This window comes from Lynx rufus, unplaced genomic scaffold (assembly GCF_022079265.1).
Source record: "Lynx rufus isolate CCGP_SWC_20201006 ecotype Redwood Valley unplaced genomic scaffold, mLynRuf1.p SCAF_8, whole genome shotgun sequence".
NCBI classification, from domain to species: Eukaryota; Metazoa; Chordata; class Mammalia; order Carnivora; family Felidae; genus Lynx; species Lynx rufus.
The window spans coordinates 75,506,277-75,518,682 of record NW_025814896.1 but is presented as its reverse complement, the minus strand read 5'-3'; positions in this window follow the sequence as shown (position 1 = coordinate 75,518,682).

The window sequence follows — 12,406 nt, the reverse complement described above, 5'->3', positions numbered from 1 at the left end:
TGGAGTCTGCTTCAAGTTCTGTGTCTCCCCCGCTCTCTGCCCCTACCCCACTTGCACTGTCTCTCTGTCTCTCAAAAATAAATATTTATAAATAAATAAACAAACAAGACTTTAAAAAAAAGAACACCTACAGATAGCTAATAGACACATGAAAAGATGCTCAACTGATTATCAGGTAAATACAAATCAAAACTACAATGAGATGTCACCTCACACCTGTCAGAATGGCTAAAATCAACAATACAAGAAACAACAGGTGCTGGCAAAGAAATAGAGAAAGGAGAATTCTCTTGAACTGCTGTTGGGAATGCAAACTGTTGCAGCCATTCTGGAAAACGGTATGGAGATTCCTCAAAAAGTTAAAAATTGAAACACCCTACAATCCAGCAATTGCACTACTAGGTATTTACCCAAAAAATATAAAAATACTAATTCAAAGTCATACATGCACCCGAATGTTTATAACATCATTATCTACAATAACTAAGTTATGGAAACTGCCCAAATATCCATCAACTGATGAATGGATAAAGAGGAAGTGTGTGCATGTGTGTGCATATATGTATATGTATACATGCACACACGTACACACACACAATGGAATATTACTCAGCTATATAAAAGAATGGAATTTTGTCATTTGCAACATCAATGGAGCTAGAGAGCATTATGCTAAGGGAAGTAAGTCAGAAAAAGACAAATACCATGTGATTTCACTCATATGTAGAATTTAAGAACAAAAACAAAAGAGCAAAGGGAAAAGGAGAGAGAGAGAGGGGCAAACCAAGAAACAGACTCTTAACTATAGAAAACAAACTGTTGGTTACCAGAGGGAAGGTGGGTGGGGGAATGGATTAAAGAGATGATGAGGATTAAGGGGTGTACTTGTTATGATGAGCACCAGGTATTGTGTGGAACTGGTGAATCACTATATTGTACACCCAAAACTAATATTACACTGTATGTTAACTAACTGGAATTTAAAAAATATTTTTTAAAGAATAAGCAGAATTTAAAGATTTTGAAAATTCTCAGCCTACCCATATTATAAAAAATGAGAACATTAAGGATATGGCTAAGCAAACCATTGATAAGGAGATTAGTATAAATCAGCCACCTGAACAGAAGCCAGGAACTGAAGAATACCAAGGTAATTGAAGAACAGAAGCCAGACAACTGAAGAATACCAAGGTAATTGAAGAATGACCCCAAAGTTAAATCAGACACCATTAGGGCTGCCACTCCCATCAGAGGCCCATTGTACAAGCTCCTGGGGGACAGGGTGGTTTCAAAGTCAGATAGCCCAGAATGCCCTGCCCTGTGCTTCAGGGGTTGGACCCTGAAATGAGTTTAGTATGGGCTGTATTCAGCAGAGCCATGAAGGGCATGGCTACCTCAACCTAGATTTCAAAGGATGTGGCTGCCCATAGAAGCTACAAGCTAGGGACCCCAGATCAGGAGAGCTACCAGTACAGGGCAAAGAGCCCCAAGGAGCCAGAGGGCCCAGCAAGAGAGCTGCTGTAGGGGTGCAGCCACTACATAGCCATTGGAGAGCTGTCCTACGGACCCATGGTAGGGCACACTGCCTCCCAGTGAGACTGGAAGGTGGAGCATCAAACCAAAAAGGATTAGTCTTGAGCTTTAAGGTTTATTATTATTTTTCCTGCTAGGTTTTAGAACTCCATTATCCCTTTCTTCTTGCCTATTTCACCATTTTTGAATGGGAACGTCTATCCTGTCCCACCACTGTAATTTGTAAGTATGTCTGGTGTCACAGACTCACAGCTGAAGAGGAATTTACCTCAGGGTAAATCAAACCCTGAGTTCAAGGATGCTGGAATAAGTTAAGACTTTTAGGGTTGTCAAGATGGCATAAATTTTACTTGCATATGAAAAGAACATGAAATTTGGAAGCCAGGAATGGAATGTTATGGACTGCATGTTTGCCTCCTCCCAAAATTCCTATTTGGAAACCATACCCTTAATGGAATAATATTAAGAGGTAGAGGCTTTGGGAAGTAACTGAGATTAGATGAGGGGATAAGGGTGCAGAAAACATGAAGTAACCAGTATATATAGAGAATCAGAATCAAATGTTGAAGAAATCCTGGTAGTATCTAAACCTAGATTCCAAACACTGCCAACAATTCTTGAAATCTGGCATTATGACTCACTTTTTTTTCTTTTTTTTTTTCTTTAGCCTACTTTGTCTAATTGAACCTATAATATTCCTTGAATCACAAGGAGAGCTAAGAATTATGACTTTCTCTAGCCTGCCTAATGGCAGGGCTGAAATGTTGCTGTAATGGCAGGCAAACAACTTAAGCGGCAACTAGAAGAGTCACCTTCTAACATCTACAAGTGATATGGCACACTACACTTCACTCTCTTAAGAATTATTAATGTGTGGTAATAAAAGCACTTTATGTCTATGATTCACTTTATAGTTTTTAAAACATCTTTCATACTTATTCCCCCAAGATACTCACAGTAATCCTATAAACAGATGAGTAAACCAAGACACAAGGGTCTGGCTTGAAACCCATTTTTCTCCACCATCCATCCATCCATCCTCTTTCACAGAACAATGCTTCTGATTACTGATCTCATAGAGATTCAGAACTCTGACTCCTCAGTAAATGTTCTTCAGGTTCATAGACAGAGGTATTTCATTTATTGCACAACTCAAGTATCAATAGCTTACTTGAAAATCAAACACATTTCTATTCTCTGTAGTCATCTGGACTTCTTATCTTGTTATCTCCAAACTCTGGTACATATTAATGATAATTTAGAAAAGTGATATGACATTTTTTCTCCCCCAAGGTTGGGAATAAAGGCTTAAACAAATTTAACCCAATAGATTCATGAAATTTAAATAGTGAGCCAGCTTTTAAACTTCTTATAGAAATTAATCCCTTGGTTGCATTTATACCACAGGCAATTAATTTGACTGAAACAAATATTCTTTGATGACCATCAAGCAAAAAGCAGAGCAATTTCATATGACAGAATTATTATTGGCAGGGGATTATTATGCAAAATTGGTATAACCAAGCAAGATCAAAAAGACTTCTGATTATAAAACATCAAAGACTTCAGGAAAGTCCTTCCTCAGAGAAAACCTTAAAATATTGGAGAACCCATTTATACCATTACATTAAGGAATGATTTTAATGATGGCCCCCTGAGATGATAGACTAAGGTAAAATTTCAGAACTGCAATAAATCAATCCCATGGACTGCTTAGTTAGGGAAATGGTTCAGACTAAGCATCTGTCACTCAAGCCTATACACATTATTTTTAAACGCATAATATTGGAAAAATATAGGACCTGTAATTAGTCCAAGTTTGGGACCCCACGTTATTCCCAGTATTTCTGAACTTTTTTTTTTCCTTTGTGAATACATTTTTTGTGAGAATTTAAGGGACAATCTATGGAAAAATTAAGAAGTATAAATTTATAAACCATTTAAATTTCTTCCATTTCAACCAATAAATGTTGGTTACTATCATCTATGCTATTTTTTTTTTTTTTGAAGTAACAGATAACAACTTTCTCAAACCTCCTTACTGAAACTAAACAAGTTAAAACAGTATCTTGGAACTTTGTTTTTGATAAAAGTCAATAAATACCTAACACACACACATACATGCCTACACACACAATATGCAAATTTAATGTTCAAACAAAGTAGCAAAATCCTTGTTTACCATTTTACTATCTCCCTGTATACCTGAAAAGAAACATGTGTTTTTGCCAAGCATTTAAAGTCAATACACATGTCCCACACAATTCTCCTAGTCTTATGTGAGCCCATCATATCTAAGAATCAATACTGCTGGGGAAGTATCAGAGAGAAGAAAAAAACACATTTAGTTTTATTAATATGTGACACTCTGTAGTTAAATAATAACTGCTAACTGACTCTCCCAATTCTGTTGAGCCTTGGCAAAAAGGGAAGACCATGATGAAGAGGGTCAAATAGACTAACTCCCCGTTTTCTTACACCATGTGACAAGTATATAAGTTTAATTTCCAATTATTGAGAGAGAAAAAGAGATATGGGTTAAAATGAGTCAAAGTGGAGAGTAGCATGTAAATTATATGTTTCTGTTTCATTTTGTAATAAGATATATCCACTGTATTAAGATACTAGTACTTCACATATTTTGGATTCCTATCAGTAAGTATTCTATGTTATTATTTGTTAAAATTCTAAAGAAAGTGTTTTTTTCATTTATTTATTTTGAGAGGGAGAGGGAGAGGTGGAGAGGGAGAGGTGGAGAGGGAGAGAAAGAGAGAGGGAGAGAGGGAGGGGGGAGAGAGGGAGAGAGGGAGGGGGGAGAGAGAGAGAGTGAGAGAGGGAGGGAGGGAGAGGGAGAGCGAGAGCGCACAAGTGGAGAAGGGGCAGAGAGAGAGGGAGAGAGAGAATCCCAAGCAGGCTCCACACCCAGCACAGAATCTGAGTCCCAACAGACTTGATCTCACAACTGTGAGATCGTGACCTGAGCTGAAACCAAGAGTCAGATGCTTAACTGACTGAGCCACCCAGGCGCTTCCTCTAAAGAGAGTGTTCTTAACAAAAAATGGCATAGAATGAAAATCTGAGTCTGTCCCTCTAAAATCTAAGTCTGTCTGACTTTATAGTCAATAAAAATACTGGCAAAACCTGTCATAATCAACTTCTTTGGAATTCTAGAAATTAACCAGAAACTTGCAGCAACTAAGATAATGTATAATCAAGAAAAACTGGGAATGTTGGTTAAAAAAAAACAAACAAAAAAAAAAAACAAAACACTGAGAGCTTTGTCGTGTATTTTAACTTACTCTCAATCCCATTATCTAATACTTAGCTCAGATTTGGCCTTGAAGGTAACTCACATTCCCATTACAGACAGCAATACCAGAGAGAACAAAACAATCTTCATTCACAATGAGATGTGGGTGTGTTTGGTTGACCTGTCTGATGACTCCTTAAAGGGCTTGCTTTTATCTTGTCTAGCTTAGGACACTCACAGTGCTGAGTTTGCTATCTAAGAAGCCACGTTTGTCAAACTTACAAGGAAATATATTAGTCACATCTGCCAAAGGGCAATGGATGACAGTTTGGAAAGATAACAGAATAACCAAAAAGCTTGAGAAGAAAGTTTGAGAAATGGGATGCTTTGAGGAATAAAGGTTTTGAAAAGATCCAATGTGTTATTGGGAATCCATAAGGCCATGTTCATACCCAGACTATGCACATGCTGGGTATAGACATGAAAAGGCCCTAAATGCTCACTTTTGGCTTTCTTCGGGCTTGCACAAGCAGGAAATATAGGCTGAGGCAGAGTTGTAAAATGCCAGGCTCAGTGTTGAAAGTATGCCCCAAACTTAGTCACAGAGCCCATCTGAAAAATTGGGAGATTTGTTTTAGTTCCAGTCATTAAATATTTGTCCAATCACCCGCTGATCAGCAAGTTAACAAAACAGAATTCAGTGACCAAACATGAGAAAGAGTACCGATTTTACAAAATTAGTTTAGAAAAGCCACAACTACTACATTAAGCAGCAACAAAACACCAGCTGAAAAAGAGAATACGATTTCCAAATTTGCATAATATTCAAAATGTCAACTTTTCAACAAAAATTGCAAAGCATGTACAAAGAAAGAAAGAAAGCAAGAAAGAAGAAAGAGAAAGGAAATATGGCCCATACAAACCAAAAAAAGAAATAAACAAAAAATCTCCCTGAGGAAGTTCAGACATTACTAGACACGGATTTAAATGCTATTTTAAATATGTTCAAAATACTAAATAAAATCATGTTCACTGATGAAAGGAAACCATGAGAATGATGCCTTATGAAATAGATAATATCAATAAAAGAAATAATTATGGAAGAGAGATATACACTAACAAGGAACAATCTCAAAAAGAAATTAAGGAAACAATTCCATTTAAAATAGCATCAAAAAGAATAAAATATTTAGTAATAAACCTAACCAAATAAGTGAGAGACTTAAATACAGAAAACTACAAAATACCGCCAAAAGAAATGAAAGAAGACACACAAAAAAATGGAAAGACTCACGGTTCATAGATTGGAAACTATGTTGTTGAAACCACTATCCTACCCAAAGTGACCTGCAGATTCAACACAATCCCTATCAAAATTCCAACAGCATATTTTGCAGATAGAATATGTTATCCTATATTCACAGATGACATCTTTTATACAGAAAACCCTGAAGAGTCTACAAAATCACTATTATATCTAATAAATGAGTTCAGCAAAATTGTATGTATGTCAGAAAACTCATTTTCAACAAAGTTGCTAAGATCATCCAATGAGGAAAGAATAGTTCTTTTCAAAATGGATATGGAGTAATTGGATCTAGACCTACAGAAGAATGAATTTGCACCTCTACACCACACAACATATAAAAATAAACTCAAAGGGGCGCCTGGGTGGCGCAGTCGGTTAAGCGTCCGACTTCAGCCAGGTCACGATCTCGCGGTCCGTGAGTTCGAGCCCCGCGTCAGGCTCTGGGCTGATGGCTCAGAGCCTGGAGCCTGTTTCCGATTCTGTGTCTCCCTCTCTCTCTGCCCCTCCCTCGTTCATGCTCTGTCTCTCTCTGTCCCAAAAATAAATAAACGTTGAAAAAAAAAAATTAAAAAAAAATAAATAAATAAACTCAAAATAAATGTTAAGACCCAAATGTATAAGCTAAAACTATAACATTCCTAAAAAGAAACATAGGTGTAAATCTTCATGACCTTAGATTAGGTAATGGTTTCTTAAACAGGACACCAAAAGCATAAGCAACCAAAGGGGAGAAAAAAAAAAACAGATAAACTGAATTTCACCAAAACTAAAAACTTTTGTGCAAAGGATACTATCAAGTCAGTGAAAAGACAATCCGCAAAATGGAATAAAGTATTTGCAAATAATGAATCTGTTAAGGGTCTAGCAGGCAGAATATATAACAAACTCTCACAACTCAACAGCAAAAAGATAAATAGCCTAATTTTAAAAATAGGCAGAGTTTTTGAATAGACATTTCTCCAAAACATATACAAATGGCCAATAAGTATGTGGAAAGATATCAATATCTGTATTCATAAGAGAAACGAAAAATTAAACCACATGCAACTACCATTTCACCTAATAGAATGGCTATAATTTTTGAAAAACAGGAAATAAAAAGTGTTGACAATGATGTGGACAAGCTGGTGGGAATGTAAAACAATGCAGCTGCTATGAAAACAATTTGGTAATTCCTCAAAAAGTTAAACATAGGGTTAACAGCAATTCCATTCCTAGATGTGTATCTAAGAGAAATAAATAAAGCTTTTGTCTATACAAAAATCTGTAAATGAGCTGGGGCGCCTGGGTGGCGCAGTCGGTTAAGCGTCCGACTTCAGCTCAGGTCACGATCTCGCGGTCCGTGAGTTCGAGCCCCGCGTCAGGCTCTGGGCTGATGGCTCAGAGCCTGGAGCCTGTTTCCGATTCTGTGTCTCCCTCTCTCTCTGACCCTCCCCCGTTCATGCTCTGTCTCTGTCTCAAAAATAAATAAACGTTAAAAAAAAAAAAAAATTTAAAAAAAAAAAAAACAAAAATCTGTAAATGAGCGATCAGAGAATATTATAGCATATTATTATCAATAATAGCTACAATGTGAAAACGACTCAAGTGTCCATCAACCAGTGAACAAATAAACACAATGTGGTATATCTATGCAATGAAATATTATTCAACTCTAAAAAGGACTGAAGTACTGGGACATGCTGCAACACTAATGAATCTTAAAAACATTATGTTCAGTGAAAGAAGCCAGACGTAAAATACCACATATTACATGACTTTATTTACTTGAAATATTCAGAATAACCGAAGCCATTTATACAGAAAGTCAGTTAGTGCTTGCTAGTGGTTGGAAAGAGAGAAGAATGGAATGTGACTGTTAGTATAAGAATACTTGGGGGGGTGATGAAAACATTCTAGAATTAAATAGTTGTGCTAGCTGCACAACTTTAGGAATATACCAAAAAACACTGAACTGTATACTTAAAATTATTTAAATAATGTTTTTTACATTATGTGAATATTCTCAATTTTTAAAATGTTAATATTCTTTGCTTAAAAATTAAACATTAAAGTTAAATGTAAATAGTTAAGTCTAATATTAATGAGAGGGAAATGCATACGTTCTAAAACTTCTCTATAGTATGGTTATACAGGTAGTACATTCTGGATCAGAGGTTTTGCTAAATACTTCTTTATACGTACACTCTTTCAAGATAGTTCTGACAGAGACTTATCAATCTATTTTATATTATTTTTAAGTTTATTTAATTTTGAGGCGGGGAGAAACAGAGAGAGGAGAAGAGAGAGAATCCCAAGCAGGCTCCATGTGGTCAGCATGGAGTTTGACACAGGACTCAATCTCATGAATCAAACCATGAGATCATGAACCAAAATCAAGAGTTGGACACTTAACCAACTGAGCCACCCAGGCACCCCTATATTATTATATTTTGTTACTCTTATTCTGAAGAGGACTTTAAAAAGTCATAAGGAGTTAGGAGACCTTACTGTATCAGATTCAGTTATCCATCAGCCACTCATTGGTAGAGTTTGAATGGTAATTCATATTACTTTTACATTAACTAGTCCAAGAATTTTAGCATTACCTTAATTCAGATACAATAATAGTACAATAGGTACATGTTGTTAGACGGCTTTCCTATTTTTGACACATAACTTTATTATATCAAGAAGTCACAATGTTTTTGGAAAAGGACTCTATATGATGAGGATTGATCAAAGACATAAACAGTTGCTTAATTAAGTATAAATCATTCACATGGATTGAAATTTTCTATTGAAAATAATGCCAAAGAACATCTTTTCAAAATGTCATTTTCCAAATCATCACAATTCATAGGATAGACATTGGACATCTTCTTGGATTCTCAGAATCTCCTGAGAACATGATCCCTATCTTCAAAAACAAACAAACAAACTCACATGAGCAATGCTACACAATTGTTGCTAGACCCCTCTTTCTCCACAGCCAAGCTTATCCAAAGGTACTGCTGGCCTAGTTTCAATTATTTTATACACTCAACCAGAAGCTAAAACAGATACTACTGTACACGTAATTAGCCTTTGTGAAAGATTTTGTGATACTCTTTTGTCATACTTCTTGCTTATTGCCTGATTCCCCAAACATATCACGTGAGTGATTGCTAGGCAGCCAAGCAGTACCATCCAGAGAATTCTCCTATCCATCTCAACAGATGTCATCTCATTTAGATACAATAGGGTTCAAAGCTTCAGAATTTATGTGACCCAATAAGTCAATGTTATTTTGGTGGCGCATTTCTGATGAGTAAACCATAAAGGTGGATCATATCAAAAATGTTGGTACTGAGACACTTTATGACCAATACTTCATGATTGTATGGTACACGCTAATAAAAAATTTTGCAAAACATGTAAATGAAATTTAGCTAATTCTAAAGTACCACTTTTCTCATTCCTGACACAAATGCTAAAGTCATGTAGGTTTTTGCCTTGTTCAGAAAGCTTTTAATTTAGAATAAAATTGGTAAATTAAGAAAATTGATAAATATTGTGTTCTGTAAGACTTAATACAGTAAATAAAAACACTTTAAAACATTATATCTGGGGGTGCCCAGGTGGCTCAGTTGGCTAAGCATCTGACTCTTGATTTCAGTTCAGGTCATGATCTCAGGTTGTGGGACTGATTGATCCTGTGTTGGGCTTAGCACTGAGTATGGAGCCTGCTTCGGATTCTCTCTCTCCCTCTCTTTATGCCCCTTCCCCTGCTCACGTGCATGTGCACTCACACGCTCTCTCAAAATAAATAAATAAACATTAAAAAAAGAAAGACAACAGTGTGTCTGCTTTAGAGACCTGAGATGACTATGATGTTTCCGTAAAAGTGTGATTTTTCCCAACTGTTCCTAAATTTATAAAATTCAGCTGCTACTTCTGATTTGATTTTACTCTTCATGTAATCTAGTATTACCTTCTGTGCACAGTTAATCAACTCTTCTACAAGTTTTCTGACATACCAGGTCTCTTTATAGACATCAACTGATGTTCAGATCAAAGAGAATTCAATAAAAAATGTCTTCTGTAGTATTCTTTTAGTAAGCTATTTATAGCAATCCTTTACAAAGATTGCTAGGATCTGTTAATATATGGCAGAATCTTTTACTACATAAAATAAGCAACTACAAAATACTATATTAAACAATGGCACCTGCATAAAAGATTACAAACTCAAATATTTCATTTTTCTTGCTCTGACTTTGGGGTTCCTTTCTAAATCTTTAAAGAATTTGTGCTTTTAAAGCAGCCAGTTGTCTCAAACATAGATCAACTCAAAGTAGATTACTCAAGTAGATTAATGAGACTCAGGATTCCAAAAAAGCAGATTAAGTCAACAAGACCCCCCTGTGAAGACCTGACTTTTAATCAAAAAAGAATAAACCAAATCTGAAAAACTGGCTCATGTGCCAAACAAGAGAAAAACTATATATTAAATGGAAAGTAGAAATTACTTTCCAGTTGAACAAAAAGTAATAATGATATATTTATAGTGAAAAATAATTATGATGACTAATACCTGCACAATAAGGTTAATCCGCAATACTCTTTGACCTAATTTTTTCATTTACTCAAAACAGCAGTATTAGTAGGAATATGGGAGCCTGCGTTGCTAAGTCGGTTAAGTCTGTCTTCAGCTCAGGTCATGATCTCACAGTTCACGGGTTTGAGCCCCATGTCAGGCTCTGTGCTGACAGCTCAGAGCCTGGAGCCCACTTCAGATTCTGTGTGTCTCCCTCTCTCTCTGCCCCTCTCCTGCATGCGTGCACACATACACACGCACATGTACTCGCTCTCTCTCCCTCTTCCTCTCTCTCTCTCTCTCTCAAAGATAAATAAACATTTAAAAAACTTTTTTAAAGAAGAAGAAGAAAAAATTCAGAGAAACAAAGACCTCATAATAAAGCCCCTGGCCATGAGACTCACCAATCAGTGGTTTTACATCAACACTGAAAATCCTAATAGGCAATGACACGCACTCTAGAAACTCTTATGAATAAGCTGCTCCTTTTTAATTCAGGAACAATGTGGCATTTTTTAATATTTAATAAATATGGGTGCTAGAGAAGTTAAACTGTGTATTATAGCAAATACTAGAATCAATCAGGCAATCACCACCATATCAAAAATGTACTAAGATATTTTGGAAAGTAACAAATTCATTAAATCAAAGGCTTCATGCTCCTTTATAAACAGATTCACAAAGGGAAAATCAAATCAGAGATGCTCAAAATAAACCCTCTAACAGTCAAGCAGTTTCAAAAAAAAAAATCAAAAACCTGACTATGCACTTTTTGTTTGGGAATTTGTGCCTAGTATTCAAACCCTGTGTTGAAAACAAGTTACTTTAAGAGGCTAAGAGGGGCGCCTGGGTGGCGCAGTCGGTTAAGCGTCCGACTTCAGCCAGGTCACGATCTCGCGGTCCGTGAGTTCGAGCCCCGCGTCAGGCTCTGGGCTGATGGCTGTCCGTGAGTTCGAGCCCCGCGTCAGGCTCTGGGCTGATGGCTCAGAGCCTGGAGCCTGTTTCCGATTCTGTGTCTCCCTCTCTCTCTGCCCCTCCCCCGTTCATGCTCTCTCTCTCTCTGTCCCAAAAATAAATAAAAAACGTTGAAAAAAAAAATTTTAAAAAAAAAAAAGAGGCTAAGACTCCTTTTCTGCCTTATTCAGATTTTATGAAAACTTTACATAAAACCATCTGAATTTGTTTTTCTAGGTAGATCCACCTTGAATTAAAATTGTTTACACCAGCATAAACATGGAATTAAGATGTCTCTGTTTGAAAGTTACCTATATTTTAAAATTGCTGATTTTTTGGAGAAGCTAGGGTTAAAATTGTTCCTACTGAGTGAGGTTTTTCTTTCAGTATCCCAGTCCCAAACAAAGCTTTTTTTTTTTTTTTTTCAATACAAAACCTGATGTGAGCTATAACTAAAGTAGTGATGATCTACAATGAAATGGGGAGGCAAAAATGCTCAACTGATTTTCTAAAGAGCATTTTCTTACAATCAAAGGAAATCATTATCACATGATTTCACTTTTATATTCTTATAGCTGCATCAGAAATCTCCAGAGTCCTATACATTTAGAGTGAATGCAATTACTTCTGAATTTTGTGAACTTCTAAGATACCATGGAGAGAAGCTTTAAAATAAGGAGAAAATTAAAGATGTAGGGTATGAACATATATTAAAAAGCTATCCTTTATAGGTCATAGCCAGACATCTGCTATTACCATATGGCCTATTTGATTGGCACACACTTGATATGAGAATATTTTA